Here is an 11,946-nt window from a genome sequence, read left to right as displayed (position 1 = left end):
TCAATATGTACCTGTAAATAAAACAATAATGGTTTTTAAAAAACACATTCCTATTACCCATCTCCTGCACTGAATCACTTTTAATTACCCAGTCATTTCACTGGTTTTTTTTTTACATTTCTTCGGTTTTATTTATTTTAAGATAAATTTTGCTTTGTTGGTCAGGCTGTCTTGGCGCTGATGCTATAATACAATAGAATAATTGGCATGGAACACATCACCCACCTCAAAAACCTAATTTTGTCCTATTGTTTCTCAGCCATATTTCCAATCCCAATCTGTACAGAAAAAAAAATTCTTGAACCCATAAATTCAATTATTTGGAATGATTGGATAATAAGGGCTCTGGGCTACTTAGTGAATTCATCCAACATAATCTGAATCCTTCATTGGAATCCTAGAAGTAATTTGGTCAAACAAGCAGAATTGTTAATCTTTTTTTTTTTTTTTTTTGGTTGGTCGTAAGGGGCTTGAACTCTGGGCCTGGGCGCTGTCCCTGCGCTCTTCAGCTCAAGGCAAGCACTCTTCCGCTGGAGCCACAGGACCACTTCAGGTTTTCTAGTGGTTTATTGGAGATAGGAGTCTCATGGACTTTCCTGCCCGGGCTGGCATTGAACCGTGACCCTCAGATCTCAGCCTCCTGAGTAGCTAGGATTACAGGTATGAGCCACTGGTGCCCAGCAGTTAAATGTTCTTAATCTCTAGTATTCCACATTTTCATAAACGTGTCCATTTCCTACAGCTTAAGACAGGAAACCCTGGAGTTAGGCTGGACTATACTTTTTGGAACACAACTCTTCTACTAGAGAGAATATTTCTAAATTCTGAACTAGTGCTGGTCTTGAGGCTGTTTACTTCTCTTTCCCTTAGTGGGCCTTCTCTCTCACAGATTCCTAAATTTGCTTTCACTGCTGCGGAGTGAGATTTCTGCAATCAAAATTAACATGCTAAGGCCACAACTCCCAACTTGCTCTTATCTGGATACTGATTTATAAAACGATGTACAATAATTTGCTTTTACAAGACAATGGAAGTTGTCTTCACCAAGCCACTGCCCCTAATTTTAGATACATTTCAAGATGCATGTTATTTTATTTTATTGTAAAGATGCTGTACAGAGGGGTTACAGTTACATGAGTAAGGCGATGAGTACATTCCTTGTCAATCATTGTTACCCCTTCCCTTCCTTGTTGTTGTTCCACTCTCCCTGACCTCCCCCACTTCCCAGGCTCCTCCCCACCCCACCTCCCACCTCACCTCGGTCCCAAGTTGTAAAGTTCATTTCCAATATACTGTCCTGTGGGTATCCTTGTTCCAATGGGTCATCCTGTGTCCTTGTTTCAACATTTTGTTATTCCCCTTCCCCTCTCCACATTAGACAAATGTATATATAAGATGCAGGGTACCAAAATCAAGTACAGTCACAACATGGGATACGCCATAGGGGGGGAAAATATACAAAGGAAACAACAACAACAAAAAGATCACATGGTACATTTAAAACAATAACTATAAAGACAGACCTCTTGTGTCCATATCTTGGGGTTCATTTCACTTAGCATCATCTTATATGGTCATATGTAGGTGGCTATTTGTGCTGTAGGTTTCTGGAACCATGTGACTTAAATTATGAGAACATTAACTATCCTTTCAGACAGGGAGATGTCTTAAGCCTTTCCTTGCATTATTTGGAACTCTCAATAGTTCACTCTGAAAGAACAGTTCCAATGAAATCTGAAATTTTTGTTAGTATTGTTTGTCCCTCTATTTCCATGGACTAGCTTTGAAAAGAACTGAATCAGTACAATTTCTACCTCACCTCTGGTCTTGCAAGCAACATGTAATATTTGTTGACAACTGGCGAGAAGTACTATTTTGTGGTTGTCATTCCTGGAATTTCTTACTTTAACCTCTTACCTTATTTTCTTACCTATTAAAATTTCACGATAGAAATTCTTTTGAATAATACTTAAATCTAGCCTATTTGAACAAAAACAATTTGAAGTATTTTTTAAAGTGCATATTGAATTTTTCACTAAAAAATAGTGAAGTTTAAAATTTTTCCCCTTCCCCCCTCCTTCTTTCCTTCCTTCCTTTCTTCCTCTTTCCTTCCTTCCTTTTTCCTTCCTTCATCCTTTCTTCTCTACTTCCTCCCTGACTCTCTCCCTCTCTCCCTCCCTTCCTCCCTCCTTCTGTCTTTCCTTCCTTCCTTCCATCCATGCGTTCTTCCTTCCTTTCTTCCTTCCTTCCTTTCTCTTCCCTTCCTTTCTTCCTGTACTTTCACTTTCCCACAGAGCACTCTAAATGTTTCAGTGATTTATAGCCAGCCTGAAAATAAATGATGGGCACAAGAAAAAATAGAAATTAGGATTTTATTATGATAAGATACTCTGAATTCCACCAGGAACACTGTGGTAACCCTGATAAGCCTGCATAAATGATTTGTTTTTGAAAATTCACTAAATAGCAGTGGAAAAGTTTAATGTGTAATCTAACCACAGCTAATTATATGTATTAGCTATGTTGAGTAGTTTGCTATCCCAGATAACCTTTAAACTTTGGCTGTAATGGTAATTTACTTAATGGAGAGGCTTAATAGAAATATTGTAACAAATGTACCTCCTTCGATTTACAGAGAGATTGGATTGGAAAGTTAGAAGACATGAATGTGCTATGCACACATACTGACAGAAAACCATGTCATTTTAATGATTCATAATTTCTAATTAGCCATGATTATTCTGAGTGGTTGTGGATATACATTTTAATTGTATCACATACTGTAATTTCCAATTTCTGTGGAGATGTGGATGAAGTGAAAGTCCTATTGCAAAGTCATCATTTAAATATGTGAGAAATAGAAGGCTTTAAGAGGGATAAATATCCACAGCTTAATTATAATTTCTATTGATCTCAAAAGTCAATTTTGTCCCACTGATATAGATGGCTTTCAGCCTTCTACTCAACATCCTGCAGGGTTCTGTGTGAATGTGGGGAACACTGGGGAATACTGCCATGCTGGCGAGGTACTCAGCCTCCAATAGATGGAGTAGTCAGACTTTCTACAGCATGGTAGGAAGAACAACTGGACAAGTAGCATCTTTGTAGTAGAAAATGTGCTTTAGGTTAAACTGGAGGGCTGAGGGAAAAAAGACCACTCCTTGATACTCATGTTACACACAACTGCTTGCTAGAGCTACCAAGAGGTAAGTTAGACACTCTTGTTAAATTTTAAACTTTAAAATGTAAAGCAATGAGTACCATAAGGGAAAGAAAATTACCAGAACTATAGATTCTGATGTGAGAAGAGGATACAAACAAGTTATTGGATGTATGTTTTATGATAAGAACAGGAAGCAATTTAATAGCATCTTCTAGACATAAGGACATTTTATGTGCCTTCTAGGTCTTGTATTTATACCACATATGTGCTGAAAGCATCCTATCTAAGAGAGTGTTCCATGAAGGGCATTCATTTCTATTCGTTCAAAGTGCAGAAACTCAATGCAATAATTAAGTTATGTCTATCCCATCTGCTATCTATTGTTAACAACACAAGGACACTTTCTGGGGATTTCATAAAAATCAACCTGGGCACTGGTTATGACCAAATATACTTGCATTTGAGTAAGAAATGGGTGTAGTTTATTTTCATAATGAATATCACTACTGCATTTGTTCACTTCTGTCCCCTCATTTTAACTTGTGAGTTAAAAAAAACAAACTATGAGAGAGTGAGGGAGGGGTAACCATTGTTCAAAATGAAAAGTACTTTTAAGGGGGCGGGGGTGGGAGATGGGAAGGGATGGGAGGGGGAAACAAAGGAGGAGGCAACAATGCTTGATAAGAAATGTACTCATTATCTTGCCCATGTAATTGTAACCCCTCTATACGGTATTTTCACAATAAACAACAAAAATACTTTGTATTGTTATTGTAAAGGTGATGTACAGAGGGGCCATAGTTATGTAAATCAGGAAATAAGTGACAGTAATCTCACTGGTCTTCTTCAGAGCAGATGAGCAATTTCTGGTGGAGGATGAAGTATTTGCAACTAATGATGGCACCTGGTCTTTCACACAGCTCTGCGACTCTCCATCCTGAGACAAAGATGAACCTGTGCCCCGTTTCACTTAATAGGAGGGATATATCCACTGCCCAAGCTCCGTTTTTCACGAAATAATTTTATTTTCATTTTCTTCATGTCAGGATCATGTACTGCACCATGTCTGGTGAGAACAAATGTGTTGCTTCAGCCAGTATGTTCATACATAATTGGGTGCTGCTCCTTGTGGGAAGAGAGAATATGGCTCTGGAGTAGATTCCTATCACAGCCTTCTCTTGGACATTGATGCACAGCCCTTTTTGGGGGCATGAGTTTTCATGTGTTGCTTGAGATGGTCTTTGCATTTACATTTTTCTCTGGCATATTTCACCTGTCATTTCCTCTTTATGGGTTTCTCCCTCATGTTTTAGAAGTTCTGTCCATGTTTGTGCCACAAAAGAGCATCCCCTTTGACATACGGAGCCGGAACAGGGGCTCGTTGGTATGCTGGCACTGATGGATTTTCAGCTACTGGTGCTCCTTAAAGCCTTCTCACAACCTTTGAAACGGCTTGTATACTGTTTTTGATGGCTTTTGTGTTTGCATTCAATGGGTTTCTATGAGTTAGATTTTGTGCCTAATCTCTGTTCACAGCCACTAGCTGTGCAAACAAACAGCTGTTCTCCAGTGTGGATGAGGATGTGGCTTCTTAGGTGGTAATCCCTGATGAAGGCCTTGCCACAACCCTCATAGTCGCAAACGAATGGCCTCTCCCCAGTGTGCTTGCACAGGTGTGCGTCTAGCTTCTAGGCCTTGTTGTAGTCTGCACTGGGAAGGGAGGGAGGGCGGAGCAGGGCTCTCACCAACAGGACTGAACAAGGCAAAGGTCAGGGACAACACTTTTGCAGCCACCAAGGCCAGTAGCTCCAGGGTGCCTGGGATCCCCCTAACCTTTTGCTCCCCACGTGGGGGTTGGCATGCACCCTCCGTGGGGGTTGGCTTACCTCATGAGTACATTTTTTTGAACAGTGTCACCTCTTCCCTCATTCTCTCCCAGTTTTTTCCCTTCTGAACCCCACCCCCATAAGTTGTATAGTTCCTTTTCAACAAAGTGTCTAGTGAGTATCACTGCTGCATTTGTTCACGGTTTTTCCCACATTTCTGAGGTCCCCTATCCTTACCCAAACAGATAAACTTATGTACAAAACAAAAGGTAGAGAAATCAAAAACAGCAACAAAGGACAAAAAAATAGCAAAATCACACACATACACACACACACACAACTCTTGTGCCCATGTTTTGGAATTCATTTAGATAAACATCATTTTATATGATCATAACTATTGAGCCTTTGTGATCCTCTCCTCAGAATATCCCCTTGGTCTCACTGTGTTGATGTTTAGGTTCCTGTAAAATTTACTATGTCCAAGTGTAATTTTTTTTATCTTTTACCACCCAGTGTGTTTATTTGTGGATTTATAGGCATATTTTCATTACCACAAATGAGGGAAGCTATGCAACCTATGTTTCTTTGGGTCTACCTTACTTTGCTTAATATCATTTTTCCAAGTCTTTCCAGTTCTTTACGAATGGTACAATACCATTCTTTCTGCACTTTACAATAATAATGAAATGCAGAAAAAATAGATGTAGTTGAAAGGCACTTTTGATTGGCTTCCTAATGGTATCCTTTGACCATCAATCTTGATTCAGACTCCTTGATAATGACTCCTTTAAAGATAAGAGTTTTGATTTGCCTCAAAAATTTGGCAAAATTTCTTGACTGTTGGTGTGACCATAGCCACTGTCACATATGAAATATCCTTCTATCCTTCTATATAAGCACCATTTCAATCCTGAAAGATGGACCCCTGGGGTTGCATAGCTTCTCAACTCCTAGGCTTTGAGAAACATTGAGGCCTGGACTCAGGGATGTGTTTGTGGGAAACACTTGATGAAATTCAAAGAAGATGTTGAGGAGAGTAGTGATATTAAAAAATGTTAAGTCTTTACTTTTCCACAGCTACCTGAAGCAGGAGGCAGAGGGGAAAAGAATGCAGACATAAGAATTATATGGGATATTGAGCCCTAAAATTAATATCATATCAACGGATATTATAAGAAATTATAAATGCATTCAAATAATATCTATAGGAAAAATGGAAACCTCAGTTTAAGTTTTTCCCTTCTTTCCTTCCTCCCTTCCTTCTTCCTTTCTTCTTTTCTTCTTTCCTTCCTTCCTTTTTCCATTCCTTCAACCATACCTCCCTCTCTTCTTTCTTCCCTCCTTCCTTTTTCTTCCTTTCTTTCTTCCTTCCTTATACTCAAATCACAAGATCAAATTTTATTTGATGCACATTTCTTTTCCCTCCCTATTTGCTTAACAGCATCTTTTGAAAAGGATTTATTTTTATTTTTAGGTTTTTTTAAATTTATTGTAAAGGTGAACAGGGGGTTTTAGTTACAAAAGTAAGGTAATGAATACATTTCTTTTTAAAGATTGTTAGCCCCTCCCTCATTTTCTCCTGCTTACCACTCTCACTTCCCCCCCCCCAAGTTATAAAGTTCATTTCCATCATAGTGTCCAGTGAGTATCATTGTTTCATTTGTTCATCTTTTGTCCTGCTCTTTCTGTGATTCCCTTTCCCTTCCATAGATCAGATAAATTTATATATAAGACAAAGGGCACAGAAAACTAAAGCAGAAAGAATAAAAGTAGAAATAACTGCATATAGGTCATAAACTGCATATAGGTCATAATAAAAACTGCTTGTTTCCAATTCTTGGAGTTTATTTTGATACACTTCATTATATATGGTCCTATGCACTTAATGATTGTGCTATTTTGATCCCCTGCTAAGACTATCATAGGCACAGTCTAGTTATTACAAATGAGGAAAACCATAAAACCTGTATTTCTTTGGGCCTGGAGAAACTAGGGATTCATAGAGCATTTATTTGATATACTTTTTCCATGGCTGATTTTTTTTTTCAAAAGTAGAATCCTAATTGACACTATTGTCTTAGCAGAGCAGTAGTTTACACTTTTCATTGAGCTATCTAACCTATTTCATTCTTCTAAGTTTCAATCTGTCCTTGATCTTCTCTCTATAATTTACTGTATTGTTCTCAAGGGTTCTCTGTAAGGTTTTCCAAGAAATAAAACCAATAGAATATATATTAAGTAATATGACAGATAGAGAGAAAGACAGATAGAATTATAGATATATGATAGACATATATGTAGGTAGATAGGGAGAGAGAGAGAGAGAGAAATTTATCAATAGGAATAAGGTCATAGAATTATAAGGACTAAAGAATTCCATAATTAGCTGTTTGGAGAACTAGGACAGTTGTAAATCTGATTCTGAGAACAGAAGAGATAGAATATACTATGTCAATAATGAGAAGAAAAAGGAGTGAATTCTCTACCTCCATATCTTATTCTATCCAGTCTTTAATAGATTCAGTCATAATCATCAACACAATCATCCATATCACAAATTTGATCTACCTTACCAATTGTGTTCATTTTGATACTCATCTAGTCTGGAAGCATCTTCACACACTCTGAAGTAATGTTTTTATGTGGACATTCATTGGCTCACTCCAACTGATGTTAACTTTTATATTATAAACCACATAAATGTCATATAAATTTAAAATGTTGCACATAGATGTCAAAGATTATTTTATGCAGATGTTTTCCCTGAATCTCTACTGGGATTCTTAGCCAGGAATCCTTACTTCCTTTCTCTCATATTTCAAATCTGTCCCTTCATTTACATCCGCTATCCACATTATATCATGTAATTTTACCCATTGCCTTGTGGTCATAAATTGAAACTCTTCTGAAAATAGTCACAGAATGTTTCCTTCCTCATCTCTGCCCTTTACCTCTAGTTTGTATGTCCCTGAAATGAAGACATCTTCATTAAAGAGAATTTGTCAAACTCCATACACTTAATGTCACAACAGCTAGCCATAAAGAAGTTCAAGCAAATTATTGTTTGTTTTGATTGTTTTGGCCCATTTATTTTTAGGTTTCATTAGATCATTCTCAACTCTTATTCCAAAGATGGTTGACTAGGAATATATAACAGGAATATAATGGATAGCAGCATTGATATTTCTTAGCTCACTTGTGTTGACTTGCAGAATTTTCAACCAGGATGTTCTACTGGCAGACTGCTATGTGTCCATTGCCACTGTATAAGAATTCAACCAATCAAGCATTGTTACCTTCTTCTTTGTTTTTCCCCTACCATCCCTCCCCTCCCACCTCCACAACTACACTTCTCCCCTAGCCTAAATTGTAAAGTTTGTTTTTCAACATAGTGTCTTGTGCATCTCATTGCTACAATGGGTCAACCTGTTTCCCTATTTAAGCATTTTGTTGTTTTTTTTAAAGAATACAACCAGTCCTAGATGAAATTCTTAAGCAGTTGCTGGTTGTCGACTTGGTTTTGGATTCCTGTTCACATAACTTCTGCTTGTATACTTAGCAGCTGAACTAAACCAACTGTTCATTTAGATGCGCAGTAAAAGCAAATAAGAAAATATTAAGGCTGTTTGCAAGCATTTGATTATCTGTTCAGAACTAAGTTCTGACTGAAAACTCACCTGTGTCTTTGCACTATAACAAATGGCCACTTGCATATTGTTTAGTTTTATTACAGTTTTTCTTTCATCTGTTGAAACTACCAGAGAATCTCGAAGATCTAGTCCTGATTGAACTCAGTGGTATGAAATAGTAGAAATGCAAACAGTACCTTTAATATAGTTAATTTCTTTTAAGTTAAATAACATCTTATATCATTTGTAAGTACTTTGGAAATTGATGAATAGAAATGAAAATATTAGCCAGGCACCTGTGACTCACACTTGTAACTAGCTACTCTGGGAGCTGAGATCTGAGGATCGAGGTTTAAAGCCAGTCTGGGCAGAAAAGTCCCCATGAGATTCTTATCTCCAGTTAACCACTCAAAAAGCTGGAAGTGGCACCGTGACGTAAATGGTAGAACACTAGCCTTGAGCACAAAAAAACTCAGAGACAGCACCCAGGCCCTGAGGTCAAGCCCCACAACCAGGCAAAAAAAAAAAAAGAAACCCAGAAATAACATTATTATCTGTTTCCAAACCTCCACAATATGTTTCATTTACTGAGAGAAATTTTAAAGGATATCATAACATAAATATTAATCTTCAATATCTTTTACAGTCTTATAGTTACTAATATGAGAGAATTTAGTTGAGAATTCTTTATTCTTGGATGGAAAAGTTATCCATATCCAAATAATAAGGAAAGAAAGAAACACAACAAAATATGAGAAATTCACCAAATACCTAATATTTGGCTACACCAAGTACTGAGTACATATTTGTAGAGGTATAACAGAAAAATACATGTTTATTATCAAGAAAGTATAAATGGGAAATTAGGACCATCAATACTCTTATTATCTTTGAAAATAATACAAGTTTTATCTGTAATGGAACTCAGGCAATCAAGTTACCCTTCTACTTTTCATTTGAGTGTGTTACTGATTTCATTTTGACATTATTAAAACTCAGGATAAGAATGATTGAAAACAAAATAGTAAACATCTTAGAAATGTATAGAAAATCATATTCTCCATTCTAATATAATTATAAAAGAGATTCCATTTTTTGAAACCCTGAATTTTCCTCAGCCATCTTTGCCAATTTGGAGTAGACAACAACTTCATTATTCTCCATTCATGCAATGCTTCCTTTCTGTACTAAATGGAGGATCTATGCTTGTGCACTCGTGACTACAGGTGGACACTGTATGTTAGAGGATTATCCAGACTAATCCTGTTATTTCCATTCCTATTCCTCGCAACATTAAAGAAACACATTAGCCTTTCCAAGCCATTGCCTGTGATGAAAGGACTTATTCTCCTTCCTGGTCCATTCTAACCCCTATTTGAGGCTCTGATCTGCCTTTCACAGTTCTTCCCTATTCACTGCTCATGGATTCTTATTATTGCCACCAATTATTGTAACCAATTGTTTGAGGTGATATGTTCTTTCATTTAAGACCGCAGGAGTAAAGGTGCTGGGCAGAGCAGCAATAGAGAAATAAAGGAACATCTAAGCCTGTTGGTACAGGACTTTATTAACAAGTTCATTCTAACTTCTGAATATTTTGTCAACACACACTATGATTTATTGCCTCAATACCATTCCAAAAATATTCCTTGTTTCCCAAGAAGCACATCACTGCCAAATTAATTTACAAAAAAAGAGGCGAGCTCTAACCTATTTGGGACTATTCCTAATCCAGTAACCAATTATAACCTACTTATCCATAACACATAAAGTACTTTCCTTCATGAATACAAACTACTTTTGCACACTTTGAATAGAATTGTTTTCAAATTAGACATAAAAGAGAACAGAGAGTATATGAAAGATCACTCAATATCACTAATCACCAGGGAAATGCAAATGAAAACCTTAGTAACACATCACCTTGAAAGTGTTTTATGGCTGTTTTCAAAAACTCAAAAGATAACAAGTGTTGGGAGGTAGCAGGGCCAAAAGAAACACTGTTAGTGAGATGTAAATAAGCATAGTCATTATGAATGCAGTTACAGAATTTCCTCAAAAAACTTACAAATAGAGCAAACACACGGCTTATTATTTCTCCTGACAGCCTTGTGCTAGTCCAATATTTCATCCTTTCTTGCTTATAGTCCTCAAGAATTATTATAGACAATGCTGGATCTCAACATCTCGAGATAGGAATGATTTGCCTAAAACTACCCTAGCCTTGTACCTGTTATTTTGGGGGAATGCAATATTCAGATTTATGGAGCAACTGCTAGAGACAACCTGGGCTTTGTACTTCTTCTCTTCAAAGCTTCATCCCATGATTCAAACTATCCCTAAAGTATACAGCCCATGGCAGGGAGTTTTGGGTCCCTCAGTTCTGGTCCACATGCCGTTGAGACTCCACTTTTTCTGGGAAGCTTCTTTGAGCCTTGAGGGACTGCTGCACAATAGAACCTAAGCTTCTTTTGTCCTCTGTAAGTATATCTACTTCATATAATTTCTTGCATTTGAGTGTGTCCTGAACTCAGAAAGCAGCATTCAGTGAACCTATTTCACAATTCAGCAATCTCATGTCTGGGTCCAAAGCAAACAAAATTAGCACATTAAAGATATATCTGCCCCACACACATATGCTGTGGCACAATAGCTGTGATACAAAATACACCAACATTTCCCTCAATGATGGATAATGAAAATTGTATTTATGCATACACATGATATGTAAATACATATGTACCATTATAATATATGATAATGCTACATTATATTCAGTATATATTTTTAGTATTTATCCTTAAGTGAAACTAAGATTCTGAGCTGAGTCTCTAGTAGTTGGTGGAATCATTTTTATATACAGTAGAAATAGAAGTTAGAGTGGAAATATATTAAGAACCCCCTTTTTAAACAAGTACTGATTTTAATATTCTCATTAAATACCTCCCAAGAATCCTAAGTAAGCAGTAAATAACGGAGTCTGAAGGCCATGAGTCATAGCAGAACCTGAATTGTAAAAGATATTATCAGACAGATACTATTAGTTATATCTTTAAACAAGTATCAATATTTTTCTGTCATAAAATCTTTTTAAATGGTTATAAGTAATATGTAAGTCTCGTAAAAATATTAGCATATAGAAAATATACCCAGTAAATGATGACTCAGAATGAAGGGTTGTATTGTATTATCTGACGACTTATTTAGGATCCCATTGGGCATAACTGAGAAGAAATCATAGAAAGTTGAGCCATCTTTTGGAGAGGAAAATTATGCCATATCCTGAATGTGTCTTCTGAAAGTGGGAGATTTTGTACAATTTCAC

The 11,946-nt window shown here is 36.8% G+C and overlaps 1 pseudogene; it reads right to left on the bottom strand.

The window, feature by feature from the left end:
• LOC122105489 lies at positions 1–7,578 on the bottom strand (annotated as a pseudogene).
• Positions 7,579–11,946: the final 4,368 nt, after the last annotated feature.

The sequence above is a fragment of the Dipodomys spectabilis genome, unplaced genomic scaffold, assembly GCF_019054845.1.
Source record: "Dipodomys spectabilis isolate Male_0828 unplaced genomic scaffold, ASM1905484v1 ptg000032l, whole genome shotgun sequence".
In the NCBI taxonomy this organism is placed as follows: Eukaryota; Metazoa; Chordata; class Mammalia; order Rodentia; family Heteromyidae; genus Dipodomys; species Dipodomys spectabilis.
Note: the sequence above shows the minus strand (reverse complement) of the source record. Positions and strands in the feature narration are given on the sequence as shown.